Source organism: Pieris brassicae, chromosome 7 (genome assembly GCF_905147105.1).
Source record: "Pieris brassicae chromosome 7, ilPieBrab1.1, whole genome shotgun sequence".
Lineage (NCBI taxonomy): Eukaryota > Metazoa > Arthropoda > Insecta > Lepidoptera > Pieridae > Pieris > Pieris brassicae.
This window is the reverse complement of record NC_059671.1, coordinates 18,353,546-18,370,786: the sequence shown is the minus strand read 5'-3', so window position 1 is coordinate 18,370,786 and position 17,241 is coordinate 18,353,546. Positions and strand designations below refer to the sequence as shown.

At 31.5% G+C, this 17,241-nt stretch overlaps 1 protein-coding gene across 1 annotated transcript in view; it reads right to left on the bottom strand.

Annotated features, from left to right (window-relative positions):
* Window positions 1-13,820, bottom strand: part of LOC123712581 (elongation of very long chain fatty acids protein 7-like) — a 45,849-nt gene extending 32,029 nt beyond the window's left edge. Inside the window, exon 1 of the mRNA XM_045665751.1 lies at window positions 13,710-13,820. The gene's annotated coding sequence lies outside the window, so the exon portion shown is untranslated. The remainder of the gene's footprint in view (window positions 1-13,709) is intronic.
* Window positions 13,821-17,241: the final 3,421 nt, after the last annotated feature.

Sequence of the window (17,241 nt, the reverse complement as noted above, 5' to 3'; positions counted from 1 at the left end):
TGAGTTTAGTAAATTTGGTCTTAGGGTTTTGTTAGGGTGATATTGACAGTTAGGAAGTTCCATATGTTGTCAGAATGCCACTTCAATAAGAGCACTAGTTCAGTTCAGTAGTTTTTAATGGAAATGTTGGCAGCAGTTGGAGATGAAGCAGTGCTGGCCTAGTGACTATAGCGTGCAATTCTCATCCCTGAGGTCGTAGGTTCGATCCCCGGCTGTGCACCAATGGATTTTCATTCTATGTGCGCATTTAACATTAGCTCGAACGGTAAAGGAAAAAATCGTGAGGAAACCGGCTTGACTTAGACCCACAAAGTCGACGGTGTGCGTCAGGCACAGAAGGCTGATCACCTACTTGCCTGCTCGATTAACAAATGATCATGAAACAGATACAGAAATCTGAGGCCCAGACCTAAAAAGGTTGTAGCGCCATTGATTTATTTATTTTTAATATCACGTTAAAATGAAGTGAAAGTAAAGTTCAATTAAAATATAGAAATATTATCGATAAAAAATTGACTTTAAGTTAACTAAAACATTCATTAAAGCGTTAATACAATTTACAAATAGTGTGATTAATGACTCGCAATATTTTTTTTTCTCATAACAAAAATGTATTTTATTTACATGAGAAATTTAATATGTATATATGAGCGAGAAACACGTCACCATTAGCCCTCCCAATTTTAGTCTACTCTGTTCACTCTGAACTGTACCTGTTAAAAACGGTAATTTTGCGAATTTTAGACGGTAATTGATTAAATAATTGCACACCCTCATACTTAATAGACTTCTTCAAATAATTTGTACTCGGCTTTGGCAAAATAAGCAATCGACGAGTTTTGCGTGTAGTTGTGTTTCCAGCGCTGTGATTTAATTACCTTATTCACTCTCAAATCTACTTGTACTAATGCCCTTAAAATATTGTCCCTGGTACATTGTACGCGTAATTTAACATTAAAAAGTAATAAAAATATGCGCACGCTCGCTCAGGCAGTGTGTCGCAACTTGCGCCCTTGACACACTGAGCTGACCAGTCGAACACTTGACAAGTTCGATGACCGCAGACTTTTCATATTAAAAATGTTTGCTTGAATTAACCCCCGTAAAAGTTATATATATATATATATAGAAAAATTTATAATATCTAGGTGCTGTAGATTTTTAAGGATCTTTTGTTTAATTCACTTTAAAAAAAACATCTACTATAGCAACGCTGGAGTCTTAATTAGGCAAATTGTTTTTGGGTTAGTCTGAGCATTTATCTCGTTTCAAGTAATAATTAGATATTAGCCTTTAAGTTTTTCTTAAGACAGCTACCGTAAATACACCTGCCATTTATTTATTTATTAAAGTACACCACAACATACATAAGCATTTCTACAGTATATGTTATAATTACTCTTCTAAAATGCATGACATTTACGATGAACATAAATTTTTACAAAATATAAACACAACATTTTGTTTTAGTAGTATTTTAAATATACTCATTCGCCTGATAATTAAAAAGTGGCGTTTTTTTAAATGATCAGCCCACTACAGAATTTATCAAGCTCTGAATAATAAGTATTGATTCTGTAATCTCAAATAATTCAAATGAGATGAACTCCTATGGTAGGTTTTAAAGACGGAATTTGTAAGATTCTACTGATTTTGAACCTTAGGAATGAATAAGGGACGACAATGTTAATATTAAGTAAGTGGTGACTTTCCTGTATTAGTAGAAAATTGTAAAAAGCTTGTTTGTGTTCACTAATAAACATGCATTATTTATATACAAGTTTGTCATCCGTCAAATGTTAGGAATTTCACAGTGAAGTTCGCAAAAACTTAGTAATAATTTATCGACACATTGTGTTTTATTAAATTGGTTATAAAACGCGTCATAAAATTAGAGATTTTATAAATAACCTGCAATATCCACTAATGATGCCATGTTTATACATGTCACAGTCAAAATATGTTATATACTACATCAAACGTACTACTCATAATTGGTTGTAAAAACCGATAGTTCTAACAGTTGATTATGTTGTTATTAAGTATCTAATACAATAGATTTTTTTTATAATTGTAGGGGGCAATCGGGCAGGAGGCTCACCTGATGTTAAGTGAATTTAGCCGGGACCTTTGATTTTGGTCAACATAATCCGTATGTTGTTCTAAAGTTTTAGACTTTACGACGACGTACGACTTGACGAAACGGTCTTTCGTCGTAAACGGTTTTGACTGTATTATGTTAGATTAATGGAACTATAAACAATGACGCTTGATAAATTATTATAAAATTACAAGTTGAGTTGGGGTTGGGTTGAGTTTACAAATGACACCGGGAATTAAATATTGAAATAAAGACAACAGTTTGAAGCGTTTCGTTCAAAAGAGCTCAACGCGCCTGTAGCAAACGAGGTAGTTTTTACAGAATAAACTAACTTTATTAGCATATTTTTTTAATACATACTAAAATATTTTTTATAAAATTGAGTAAATAACGAATTACAATAAATATAATTGTTATACAAATTTTTCCAGCTGTTTCCTTTCTTTAATGACACACCAATGCAGATGCAGGCAGGCATGAAAGAAGAAAAAATGGAGGGGGGAGGAAAGGTCCACCAGAAACACGAGAAGATGAAATAAAAGAGATATTGTAGGAAGATTCTTAAATAGCAGTGACGATGAGTGACAAATGGAAGAATTTGAACGTCTTCACTCCGTCCGAAGTCGTGGTTACACACAACATAAACTTAATGTAACCCTTACTATATGTACCCGTACTCGAATTTAGGCTATTTTTTCAATGGATTATTACAGAAAAAAACGCAATTATGTCTAAACATAGACAAAAAAGTGTCTGAAACGAATGAAGACGATGCAGTAGTAGTCAGATGTCGTTTTTGGCCCAACAAAGTATGAAATTAAATGTCAAGCGATTATAGCGTATTTTGTAAGAATTTAAGTTTTTAAACACGCTAGTAATTAACGTGAATGACTCTATAGATTAGAAGTCGCGTGTTAGAGTATTTCAATAGGTGTGAATGTGCAATAAAATATTGCCAGTAAGTGTTACCAGTGCCTATCTGGTAGCTAAATAGACCACGGTCACGCATTTTGATAATTATTTGAGCAAATAAAGCGTATATTGGGCAAGTTGCATGCCCGTGGCGACCTTTCTTCGCCATGAAGGCTGTCAAATAATAAGTTCCGCGCAAATAGATTGGGAAATTTTACGTGTTTAGAGTCTAGTAAGAACTATGTACTGATGTCAAGGTTGAGCTATTTAATGAGATTATATATATAATTCACATTGAAGTAATATCCCATAATTATGGGAGTATACATAAACGTAATTACACATTCAAACATTAAAAAGCAGTGGCATCGTCACCTTTTTGTATCTGTTTCATGATCATTTGACAATCTAATAGGGAAGTTGGTGATCAGCCTGCCTGATATATGCCGCCGTTGACATTTTTGGTTTTTGGCAAGTCTTACGATGTTTTCCTTCACTGTTCGAATGTTAAATGCGCAAATAGATATAAAATCTATTGGTGCACAGCCAAGGGTCGAACGTATGACCTCAGAGATGAGAGTATCACGCTGAAGCCATTACGGCAACGCTGCTCATTTAAACAATATAGTTATAAATTATTTTTTATATTTAATCTTTATATATATAAAATTCTCGTGTCACAATGTTCGTTCCCATACTCCTCTGTAACGGCTCGACGGATTCTTATGAAATTTTTTATGCTTATTCAGTAAGTCTGTCAGCTACTATCTTGTTTTCAAACCCCTATGTGATAAGGGGTTTTTTTACAATATATTTTGTTTTTATCTTTTTATGATACAACATAAAAAATACATACAACTCTTAATTCTCTCCCCACTACGACCAACCCCTATATTTTATTATAGTAGGTAGTTATTTTTATAGAACTAAAAAATGTTTCCTATAAACAATATACATGGCAAAACGACGTTTGCCGGGTCAGCTAGTAATGTACATATTAGTTGATGATATAACATTCATTTAAGAATAATTAGCTTCAAAGTGAGAAAATGTCATGCCCTGATAATTAACTTATACCAGTCTTGGCCAAATCTGACTAACAAAGCATAGCAAAAAATAGTTAATCTTCTATATTACATGTTGTGAAATGAGATTAAATAGCTTAATACTAATCTTATTTCGTCTTTATTCGGTTCAGACAGTTTTTGTTTATGGTTAGATAGTGTTTCTTTTTGTTAAATTGCATACAAATAAAAAATATAGCCTTTATTCGAGTACAATAAAAATTTAATTTTAATTGTTAGTGTTTTTTCCCCCTTTTGTAAATAGTATTTATTCCATCTTTAGTGTAAGTGTTTGATATTACATGTAATTTTTAAGGTTTAGGATTACGGAATAAATAAATAAGGTTTATATTAAGTTTATGTTGTTTTATTTAATATTAATAAACAACCGATTGACACACCTGATTGATGTTCCGGGATGAAGTCTCTCATCTTCGCTACTATTTTGGAATATTTCCCCAAAGTTAATGATGAGCGTCCTTTCTCTTTCTTCCCACTAGGCCAGGGACTACCACCCTCCAAATTTCATTTATGTTATTAAAAAGGCTTATTTAAGACCTTTTAATATATTAATGAGTTTCTTATGAAGAGGATTAACTATAACAGTATTTTTATTTAAGCACCGGAAATCAAATGTTATAAATTTAATTGCGAACAGTTACACAATGCATTCTGATATTAGACTCCATGGATTAACGGATTTTTAATTGACAGTTAAATGAACTGTCAAAAGGTTAGCTGCATGAAAGTTTCCGTAGTGCTAGTCTATATCTTAATCATGGTTCCATGTGGTACTTTTTATTGTTGTACCTGTGGGTTTTACGGATATTACGAAATAATAATAAAAAATCAGAATTGGCAAGTTATGGTCAAATTAAAAAATCTTATATATCTCTAATCCTATTATTAATAAAACTACTTATACACAGAGTGATAGAATTATCTACTGTACTATAATAATTACAATAATAATCTTAAGAACTGTGAGCAAAAAAATCTGGTTAGTTACCAACTGTTTCTAACGGTAGTAAAAGAGGTTCACGTTGGATGATGATGTAATATAAATCTTTATCTTATATAATCTTTAGCAAACTAAATAAATCTTTTAGACCTGTAATAATCATTTTAAAAAATCTGTCCCGCTAGAACCTTTTTTGGGTCTGGGCCTCAGATTTTTGTATCTGTTTCATGATCATTTGTCAATCTAATAGGCAAGTAATTGATCAGCCTCCTGTGCCTGACACATGCCGTCGACTTTTTGGGTCTAAGTAATTCATGTATGAGGCAATGTTAAATGCGCACATAGAGAAAAGTCCATTGGTACACAGCCGGAGATCGAACCTACCACCAAAGGGATAAGATCGTACGCTAAACCCACTAGGCCAACATTGCTGGATTAATCATACCTAGACGTAAATTAAAATGTAATAAGCCTTTGACGCTGACCAAACCATTTTTTTTGTAAACATTTGCATGTATATAGACTTTGTCAAACACACACAGTTGATACCTAATTCATATTGACATTTCATTTTTGATATTACTGCGAATTCTATTGTATAGGTGCCACATACTTTTTGGCCGGTAACACCGATGTGGTCATGGATACTATTATTGTCAGTAAATAAAAATTAAGCGTAATAAGGGCAATAATTTGAAGTTAAAACAATGTATCTATAAAATACAGTTCTAGGCTTTTTTAAGACACTGGGTTCATATTCATGCCTATGTACCTGGTGCCTCGAATCAACGGAGATTTTTAAATTAAATGTTTTAATGTTTTAATCATTTTGCTAACATAGTTGTCTCTACTAACAATATATGGACTTATAATGGTCTGAAATAAATGATTTTTATTTTATTTATTTATTTCACGACGAGAATTGATTGGGCCAGGATATTCCCTATCCATATCGATGATGTAATTTTAAATTTTAGCCGTACAGTAAAAAATTTGGGGGTTTTATTTGATCAAAATTTATCCTGGGAGCAGCATGTTAAAGAAGTTAGCCGAAAATTATACGGTGCCTCCAGTATCCTTCGACGTCTTAGTAATTTTCTTCCCTTTAGTACCAAAACCTCACTGGCGCAATCTCTCCTCCTGCCTTTACTGGACTACGCCGATTCCTGCTCCTCCGATCTTAACGAGGAATTGCTAAATAGACTGGATCGTCTCCAAAATTTCTGTATCAGATTTATATTCGGTCTAAGAAAGTACGATCATATCTCTGCGTTCCGTAAGCGGCTAGGCTGGTTGCCAATTCGTCAGCGACGCGATGCTCATGTTCTTCATCTCCTATATTCCATCCTGTTCAACCCTAAAACTCCTTCCTATCTCAAAAATGATTTCAATTTTTTGGGAGCCCATAACTATAGCTTACGCTCTTCCGAAAATTATACCCTTGAAATCCCATCTCATAACTCCACCTTTCTTGGCGATTCCTTTAAGGTCTCCGCAGTTAGGCTATGGAATTCACTTCCCGTCCCTATTCGCTTAGCTCCTTCTTTATCTTCCTTTAAATTTCTTCTGTACAAACATTACCTGTCCACATCGTATCCCGAACTTTCTTACTAACTACTAACTGACGTGAGACTTATCTTAAATTATCGTGATTTATGTGTCTTTTTACTCTTTAATGTATCTTTAATATTTTATTCCTGTTTAGTTTTGTTTAATAACTGTGTATTACATGTATTTTGCACTACTTGCCTATCTTATTTAATACATTTATTTTTTTCTTTACTCACAGTGGTTGCCTGGAAGAGATCGCTCGTAAGCGATAAGGCCGCCAGTTGCCCTCCTTTTGATTTAATTATGTTAATTTTTATTTTTATTTTGTAGTGTAACGAAGTGTAAATAAATAAATAAATAAATGTGTCACAAACTTAGGAACAACTGATAGGTTTTGTAATCTTATATTTATATATATAAATGAATCGCTATTTCCCTTGGTCACGGTCAAGAAAATAGCACAGAAATTAGTAAATTTAAAAATACTTAACCACCATATTTAATAATCATTAAAAGTAATGCTTCGATCGGAGTTATTATATTCATAAACTACATGTAACATAATTACAGTCGTTAATTATTTGTTGCATTCATGGGTTGCACATGGCCAGTTATATGTCGCCTTTTCCCATGTCGGAATACCAACAAAAAATGTATATAGCCACAAAAATAAACAAAGTATTTTGTATAGCATAAAGCATTTTTAGTTAATCATACCAATTCGAAATCAATATTCATAGTTAAGACAGGACAACGTCTGTCAGGTCCGTTACAATAATAAATTTTTAGATACCTAGCAATCAAAACCATTCGTTAATTAAAACCATTGTAATCATTAATGTAAGGAATAAAAATAATAACATTTTAGTTGGACTTTTACTAGATGTTTGTTGATTCTAAAATTATGAGTTGTATTTGAGAGCAAACTGACAATGTCAGTCTGACATTTCAAAATGGTGACGGTACTTCCAAATTCAGCAGCCCAGTACGTGGCACTGTACTTCAATATTCAAACAAAGTATTTAGATTTGATAGAGAGTGGCCGTATCCACAGATACGCAGAACTCAGTTACGCAATTACAGAAGTTAATATCACCTATTTGATATAACAGTAGGATTACATTTGGCCTTGGTCTTAGATTTCTGAATCTTAACCATATTACTAAAAAGCAGGCGATCAACGTTCTGCTTCCTGACCACGTTTTCCTTTACGATTAAGTGCGCACATAGATAAAAAAGGTCATTGTACAGCCGTGAATCGAACGCACGACCAGAAGGTGAAGAGTTGCACGTTTAACCCATTATGCTGCTGCTACCTTAGACTTATCAAAGTGAAAATATTTACAAATAAACAAAACAAAACGCATTTTATCAACTCAAAACAATACTGTCAGCAATTAAATAGCTAACAGAAGATACGGATAGAACGTAAACTCAAAAACTCTGTACAGTCTCACACCATTATTTTATGTAAAGTAAGTAATACTTTAGTTGAGATTTTAACTTGAAAGTAAATGCTAAGTTATCTAATCAAAGTGCTGCGGTATACTGTTCATTGTCTTTACAGTTAAACACGATAAATCTTTGTTAAAATTAAAGTTCAAATAAAATTGCGTCAAGTAACGTCACTCAATATAACAATGTATCGTGAATTTTGTAACGATTCAATACGTTAAATTAAAACTTGTTATAATGACAATTTAGTTTTGGCATTGTATCAATTTCTGTATAGTTACAAAACATACATCACACTTATATGTCGAAACGTCACCAAAGTTCAGCTTATTGCGATATAATTAATAATGATGTATGAAAAATTTAATATATACGATTTGTACGTAACATAAAAACCTCTTGGAAATGATATAAAATAAAAGACTTAGTTTAACACTGTTACCAAAACTGTCATCTCGTTATTGAGTTCTGTCACAAATACCAGAGACAATATTAAATATTTTAAGAAGCGGGACGACTTTGACTTTATTTAACGGTTTTTAATTTATTTATCTATTAATGTACTTTGTGTTCTGTCCCATATATTGGTGTTTATGAATGTAATCTCTTTGGCTTTTACTTTGTCTAAGTGTTTCTTTTATAGTTTGGATATGTATAGCTGTAAGATTACTTATTAATAAATAAATCTATTGAAATTTTATTTTAAATAATTAGTATTCATACGTATCTTGTTATAAAATATTGTGTGAAAATGCTCTGTAGTCCTTCGAAAATTTACCATCCGTAGTATGTACTTTATTTGAAAATGGAACACGAGAGTGGATTGCGATCTTTTTCGAAAGATCAGTTGAATCACACCACTATAACCTTCGCGAAATGAAGAACGCGGCAAGAAGAAAGGAAACTGAATTCGTTCCAAATTTGAAATCTACGAATTATTAACTAATTACAGTGAGACGTCGACTTTCTGTCTGATGATGTTAGCGTGCTTCATAATAACGTGAATAAAAGAGGTCAAGGCCGTATAGCAGACTATTCCTTACTGCAACGTCGTTTTCAAAATTAAAAGTTAACACATATCTATGTATTGCACACGCGAAACTCATATTACATTCTTACAATAGGATAATTTGACCAATCAACTAACCATGAGTCCGGTAATCAGAATTAACTTTTAGGCGCATATAGATTTTTATAAGTAAAATTATATTAGAAAAATATTAACGAATTTATTTTTTTACTGTGTCGTTAAAAGTACTTTAAAACTGATACTCATCTCCGCATTTGAACAAATTCACGATGTACATAAAAATAAAAACATCGTAAATCAGACAAAGATAATTCACTCAAATGTAAACACTGAAGGCTTAGGAACTTGCGAAGAAAAAAATACTTTTTGAATAAAATTGGACCGACATCAAAATCTTCTGTGGATTTTTATAATCAATCTGAATTTACCACTTCCTTTAAAAAAAACAATTTATTATTAATACTTCAATTATAATATTTCATATTACTTAGGGAATTTAGGTTTCTACAGGATTATTTATGTATGGGGTATGGGATATGAACATCAAAATTATAAGGATCGACTGAGTATCTGTATTTTGTTCTCGCTTTAACTGTACGTAAATTAATAAAGAAAAATATGTGTTTGTACTTGTACATGCGTTTTAAGTTTACTTCTTAGGCGATAAAAATGTTTTTTCAAAAATTTATCTTTCGCCTTATTCTGCGGTTTAATACATTGAACGTTTTATTTTAACGAATTATCTATTTAAATAAAGTTTATTAAAATATAACGAAAAAGTTATTTCAACATTATTAATGAAATTGACATTTTTTACTTTAAAACGTTGACTAGGCTAACTTTAGGTTGGCGGTTTATTGTCACGGTGTTTATCGTGCGCATCGTAAAATTTACTCACATCATTTGTCACTAACGCGCCAAAACAAGTATACCTTCAAAATTATATTTATAATAATATAACAAGTTAGTGCTTTTATTTAGCCAAGCGTTCATTTCATTATTATGACTGATTGTTTTAATATGTCAAGAAGACAGTGGATGGCCGAAGTAAAACACTCTCGGTATTTCTTTAAGATATGAAATCATCAACAAACTGAATATGGCAAACATTGATAGAAGAAATCAGAAATCCTCTCCCTGGTTTTGTTTCATTCTTATCCTATAACATTTAAGCAACATCAAAATTGTACAATGACAAAAAACTTTAAACGGTTTGACGACTCTTAATAGCAATATGCAGACGTTTTTGGAAACAAAAACAGACCACGCCAAATACACAACGCAAGCCTCCATATGCATAAGCTACGCAAAAGACGCACTTTTTGCGCCCAACGCTTTGTCTCCTTCAGATGACATTTCATATTAACCAATTTCTTAAAAACAAAATTTCACTAACGATTCAAACTTTTACACATTCCCTTACCATCTTAAACATATTATCAGCATGTACTATGCTGTAACGGAAATTACTGTAAAACAACTGCCCACGTCACAAGGAACGGAAGGTCCTACAGAACGCAATTTCTTTTTTAACTAAACTTAATTTGTTTAATAATAGAGTTTGTTTTATGATTATCTGTTTTCTTTGCTAAAATGCATGTACAGAGGAGTAGAACTACTGAACATCATATATTAAGTTGAATTTTTAGTACCACGTTGTTTACTAAATAATATTTTAAGTTTTCTGTTTCTCATTAGATTATTATTATTACTATCTAGGTTAAGCATATTGTAAATATGTTATTATTATTAACAATAATTTATTATAGTCATTAAATATTTTTAACACCTCACAAATAACACATGAACACTATTTGTACAATATCACAGGTTTGTCAATTGATTTTAATTAAATTTATTGTTTTGTTTACTCGTGGGAAGCTTTGTCTAATAAATGTAAAAATATCTATTGTTTTTATGTAATTTATTAAATATTAAACAATAATAATTGGGTAGGATTTTTATTGATATTAAGGTATTACAAAATTTTAAAAAAATATATATTATTTATCATAAAGCCGAATCATTCATTCAGAGTAAATCTATATAATAAAGACTTACATACATTTTCCATAGATCTGTTCAGACTAAGGTATTTCACTGCCCTGTATTCTTTATCAGGCAACTTATATGATTAAATTTTGTAACGTAGGATAAGTTGCTGTGAACTGTGACTCCTGTATAAAATCTAAGCCAATTAAGACAGACTTAGCGTCAATTTTTCACTCTGATTGTTCCTCAAGTCCACTGTTCGTTGAATAATTATTATAAGACAACATTAAATGTACGATAATGCATTTAAAGATAACTTGTTAGATTGCTTGAAGTGAGTACTAAACAAGTAAAACCTTTTTTTAAATTGCACTCGATATAGAGACTTTTGCAATTAATTAATCACATTTACCCTCGGGGAATTCTGGATTTGGAGCATTTATTCATTTCAGCAGCCCCTGCCAACTTTTGAATGCCTACATATTAACATATGGAACATTTTGCTATGCTACTCCATAGAGAATGCAGACCTTAGTAATAAATAAAATACCATAGAGAATACAGACGACGAGAATATTTTGCGATTATTTTTTTGGAATGTTTATTGGTAGTCTTTAACTTTCAATCACCAAAGAGGTCGTTCACGAACATTGGATGAACACGTTACTGGCCGACATAGTACTTATAAAGTATTGGCAATGATTTTATAAGATCTATTTCACTTATATCTAAAATAACTGATTTTATTATGAGGGATTGTGTGATTTGAATTTGGAATGTTTATTGGTAGTCTTTTACTTTCAGTTAGCAAAGCATTCGGTCACGAACATAGTAAGAAGACGTTACTGGACATCAAAAAATAAATCTGTATTTCGCACGATCTTTTTTTTCTTTTGTTATCGATTTCCTATTGGTATTGATATTTTTATTAATACTTAAAAAAGAGTGCCAAGTATTGATTATATAGACGAAATTCTACTTACGCGTCAAACTTGCTTATTTCTACTGGAATTTTTAAGTATAAGCAAAACATAATCTAAATTTTTAATATTCTGTGAAATTATTTTGTAATACTTAAATAAAATTCTGTCGTTTTAGGTGTTGCGTAAATTTTACTTAAAGGGTTAAACTTCATATAGGTGATCTAAATATGACTTTCATTAAAAAAATAATTGTTAAAATATTAATAATTGATAACAACGTATAGGGAATTTATTCTTATTTAAAAGTTCGAATTTAGAACAAGAAAAACTTGTTACGAAAAGGTCCGGCGTGATCTATTATTTACATAAATTTTTACTGTCCATTAGTCTTTGGGTTTTCCGGCAAAAAATATCTTAAATAAGTTATTTTTCCAACAAACGACAGTCTTCAATGTTTTGTAATCACTCAGTTTAGTAGGATTAAGCTTATCTGACATTGATATATGAAAATTTTGAAAATTGTTGCTTATTTATGAATTCAAAATTTAAACGGAGCTTTATCATAGCCAAAAATATTGAGTCAAACCATTTATACACTTTGTTGATTCTTCTACCGATTAAATTAATTTAAATACGTAAATTTTTAGTCACGTCTAGAATAAATGACGCCCGCGCCCGATAATAAACTATTCGTCCGCGAACAGAATCCCAAATCAAGAAAATGATACATGATGTCGCAACGATTAATTTAAAGCTGGTCTCATACCGGGAGCATTTGTTTTGAATAATATTAACTTGATCGGTCTGGTCAGTTTGCGATTTTAGGCTGGTCGTAAATATCAAGTACAGTATTCCTTCGTGAACTTACTTCACCTACAGCAATGATTAATAGATGGCCATGGCGAATTCGATTTGAGACCCAGAATTTGCTAGTCTACTATAATATTTATTTACCAAAAAACTGTCCTGGTGTCCCTTAATCAACCAGAATGCATAACAAATATAACATACACACAAAGAAATTCATTACGAAAAACTAATGAATTACATAATGAAATAATTACTATAGGAACTCGTGTGTGGAACTTTTGTTTACTTAACGGACTATAAAAAAAGTCCGTTAACCTATATAATTCAGTGACTATCGTCGTATTACAACGTTTATATACATGGATAAATGGTATACATCATACGTCATAAGGATTCTTCTACTTCTGATATTATGAGCTATTCCGCATTTATTGATTCACAAAATCACCGCCTAAATTTCGTTGTATTTACATGTTCAAATAGTGTTTCAACATATAGGTAACAGGCAAACTCTCAGTAAGAGATTACCTTTATAAACGCGGAAACATTTATAACTAAAGTTTAAGTGTGAAAAATTGTATTTTTTAGAAATTATGTGTGTAATTTATTACACAAATTACAAATTGTTTACAAATCAAAATGTAACTTTATAATTTTTAATAAAATAAACAAGAACACTGAAAATCGCTTTAAAACAAAATCCCGTTTTAATGTAATACAAATATAAATTACTCATGTAATCAAATCTGTAAAAATGCTAAGGGATCACCAACCCTTGTCTACAATATATTTGCAGGTTGTAGTATCACCAAAAAGCCATCCACAATGGGTCACAAATATATACAATATGATAAAACCAGTCAAATATTACAAAATATCAAGGTTAAGTTGAAGATGTTGCCACACTCACCTGAAGGTCACGTAGGCTTGCGCGGCAAAGCAGGTTGTTCCAGCGTTCGCTCACTACTGAACCACGAACAGACTTGCCGACTAAACCGTTTCACAACCCTGCTATGTCCTAATAGTGATTGTTAAGGGACGTTTTATCCAAAATTACGCGGGTATACGGGTTTCAAGCTGTCAATAGACTAACATATAACATAGTCAAATAAGACAGTTAGAGGAAAATCGTGTTTTATTGTTTACTGTGAAAATTATGAGCGATATAATTAAGAGACATCGTTCACATTGTGATTTGAGGTTTGTGTGTGTCGTGTCTGTTATATTTATATAAAATTATGTATAAGAACGAAAGATACGACATTTATTTAACACAAAACTCACAATCAAACCCCAGTAAAAATACATATCTATATAGAAATGAACTTACATAGTTTTATATAGAAAATAGTGTTTGTGAAATTATAAAATATTAAAATTTAAACTGTTTTTATGACATCGGTAACTAATAGCTCTTAATTGAGTTAGTCTTTAATGACAGTTGTAAAAATATATAATGTAAATAAATAAATCAGAAAGGTATAAAATTTCTCATTTTAACAATAAAGCTTTTAAATACCTATACAGTTTTTAACAATTATTTCTGTCAAATGGTATTTACGCTCTGACAAAGACAACCTCAGTCATTAAATTCTAGTCTTTTATGAATGAAATAGACACATTCACGAACTCGCTTCAAAAAAGATAATTCTGTTTAAAAATTATATACGTCTTATCTTAGTTAAATTTCAATAATACCATTTAACCTTTGACCTCAAAAGAATGTAGCCGAAATGTCTAGTGTATAACTTGTTATGCACAAATAACCAAAGATACAATATGATGGACATACAACGACCAATATTTAAGCCTTGACTTGTTTTGCGTATCGCGGAATATGATTCAAATGACTATTAAGAATATCCATGAAGCAAAACCACCATGTGTTACCCCACATACACACCTGCACGTAGATAACCTCACTTTAGAAAATCTCACATCACAGCCAAATTAGGCATTACTTAGTAAAATGTATTGAATACTTTTTATTGTCTTTCCCTTTTGTAAATGTTTCAATCTTTTTGTAAATACAATGTATTCCAACATTGTCTATATTTTAGTGTAATTCTTTGTTTATATATATTTTTTGTTATTTATTATTTATCATTGAAAAATGCCCATACCACTTTTTATATCAGATATAAATAGCTGATGAACCTGTATGAAAGCTATACGTAACAAGTACAATTACGAAACAATGTAGTTTTAAGAAGAAACTGTAAAATATTACACGTTCATAATATTAAACTAATTTCAATATTGCCTTTTTTAAGACGGTATATTAAGATCGATAATTAATTATGGTATAGATAATTCTCTAGAATTGCCGGGACGAGACAAGGACGTGTTACCGATATTTACTTTAAATACTTTAATAAAATAAATTTTAATTAAAACACACAGATATACAGTAATTACTATTTTATTTTATTTATTAACACTTCGTTACATTACAATATAAAAGTTGAACATAATTAAATGAAAAGGAGGGCAACTGGCGGTCTTTTCGCTTTCGAGCGATCTCTTCCAGGCAACCACTTTGAGTAAAGAAAAAAAATGTATTAAATTACATAAGGTAGACAATAAGTGCAAGAATACATATTACATATAGTTATATAGAAGAAATTAAAGAGGAACAAAAAATAAACTAAACTGATACTGGATACATGAAAAACAAAAAGTAAAGTGCACATGAATCACGATAATCCAATTTAACCTATATCTGAATAATAATAAAGGGAAAGTAATCCAAGTTTAAAAAGTTTTGTCCCTGTGCGTTAACGCTTTTAAGAGCCCATGACGGCCAAACCTTCGTTTGTTTTTTTCTATAGTCCCTGGTCGTTCTTACCTGTATAGGGGACATGCGCAGAAAACCTTTCAGCTTTTAAATAATGAAGGTTTAATTGTTGTGGGTTTTGCTCTATTACCTTTAACGCTTTACATTAAAAAAAAATATGTGTGCGTGCACTAGTGTACACACGTAAGAAATGAAACTTCTTTATGGCCTTATTTTTCAAATAATGATTTACTATATGCAACTTTACAGAAATTGGTTAAATAAAATAAAATTAGATAAAGTTTAAGAAAAGACTTTTATTATCATAGACATGAATACAAATAATACAATTATTTCATTTTACCTTATTACTACTAAGATTATTACAGATATTCATTAATTGTAATAGATTTATTACTACCATTGTTATCGTAATTATAAATTTTTGTTATTAATGGCTTCAAATTTCTTCAATTCGTGGTAGGGACAAGAAAAAGATGGTACGTAACGTAAAAATCTGACGCGTAACCCAAAAATGTGACGGTAATTTTTTTCCAACGCCGATAAAGAAGTTTCACATCAAAATTTGAACTAAATATATGCCATTTTTGTAAGCCATACACCTGGTATTAAATTAAGTTGCCATAAATGCATTATTAAATACAGATATAATTTTTCAAGGCCTAATTTATCACTCTCTTGCCAGCAAGGTGATGTAGGTGTCCATGAGCGGTGGATACCACTTAACTCTAGGCCGCTCTTCCGTAACAAATTTGCGTATTATCAATTATAGTTGACACGTTACTGATAGCAAAAACCGGAAATTTAATGATGAAAACAACAGGCTGTGTTAATCGTGTTCTTTATTAAGCCGTCATGCATAATTTATCAATATTACAATATATATCTAGGAATATTTTTCTCTTGAGCATTTTTCTTCCAATCATCCCACTAACTTTTTTAAGCTCATCAGTCCACCGTGCAAGAGGGCTACCTCTCTTTTCTGTTTCTCCAACTGCCATTGTTCACGCGAGCGGTCCGGCCCGCTCATTTCCAAAAGTTTTTTGCGAATGGATAGTGCATCAATAATTTTGTTTTCTTTCTTATTTATGCACTTCTTATCTTGTCCTTTAGTTTTAAATTCAGTACACTATGTTCCATTCCTCGTTTACAAGTTGTTATTTTTTTTTGTTTTTGTTAGGGGCATACCTCCATGATTGAAGTACTGTAAGAGAGACATGGCTCGTGACACGTGTCTAAGATTTCCTTATATAAAAAAAATATTATAATTTTACACACAAATGAATTGTACAAAATATAGTATTAACATAGATATAGTGACAAACTAAAGGTTGCATAAGTACCTCTTTGCATCTGATGTGCAAGCAGGGTTGCAAGTGATAATTCTCTTAGGTCATACGTCACGGTAAGGGACCGGTTACGTGAGGATTTGATGTGTTGTAACGTGTATTGCAATCTGAGGCTACGCATCAGTTCCAATGAGTGCAACCTAACCGATTCATCTTTAAGCAGGTTCTTCATGTAAACGCACCAATACATCGATCATGACCCAACTCCGCATACGGTTTCGCCTGTCTAACATATGCCGACAGGGAATTATATCATACTTCGGCCATACAATGCGCAGCGGTGATGAGAAGAGGAT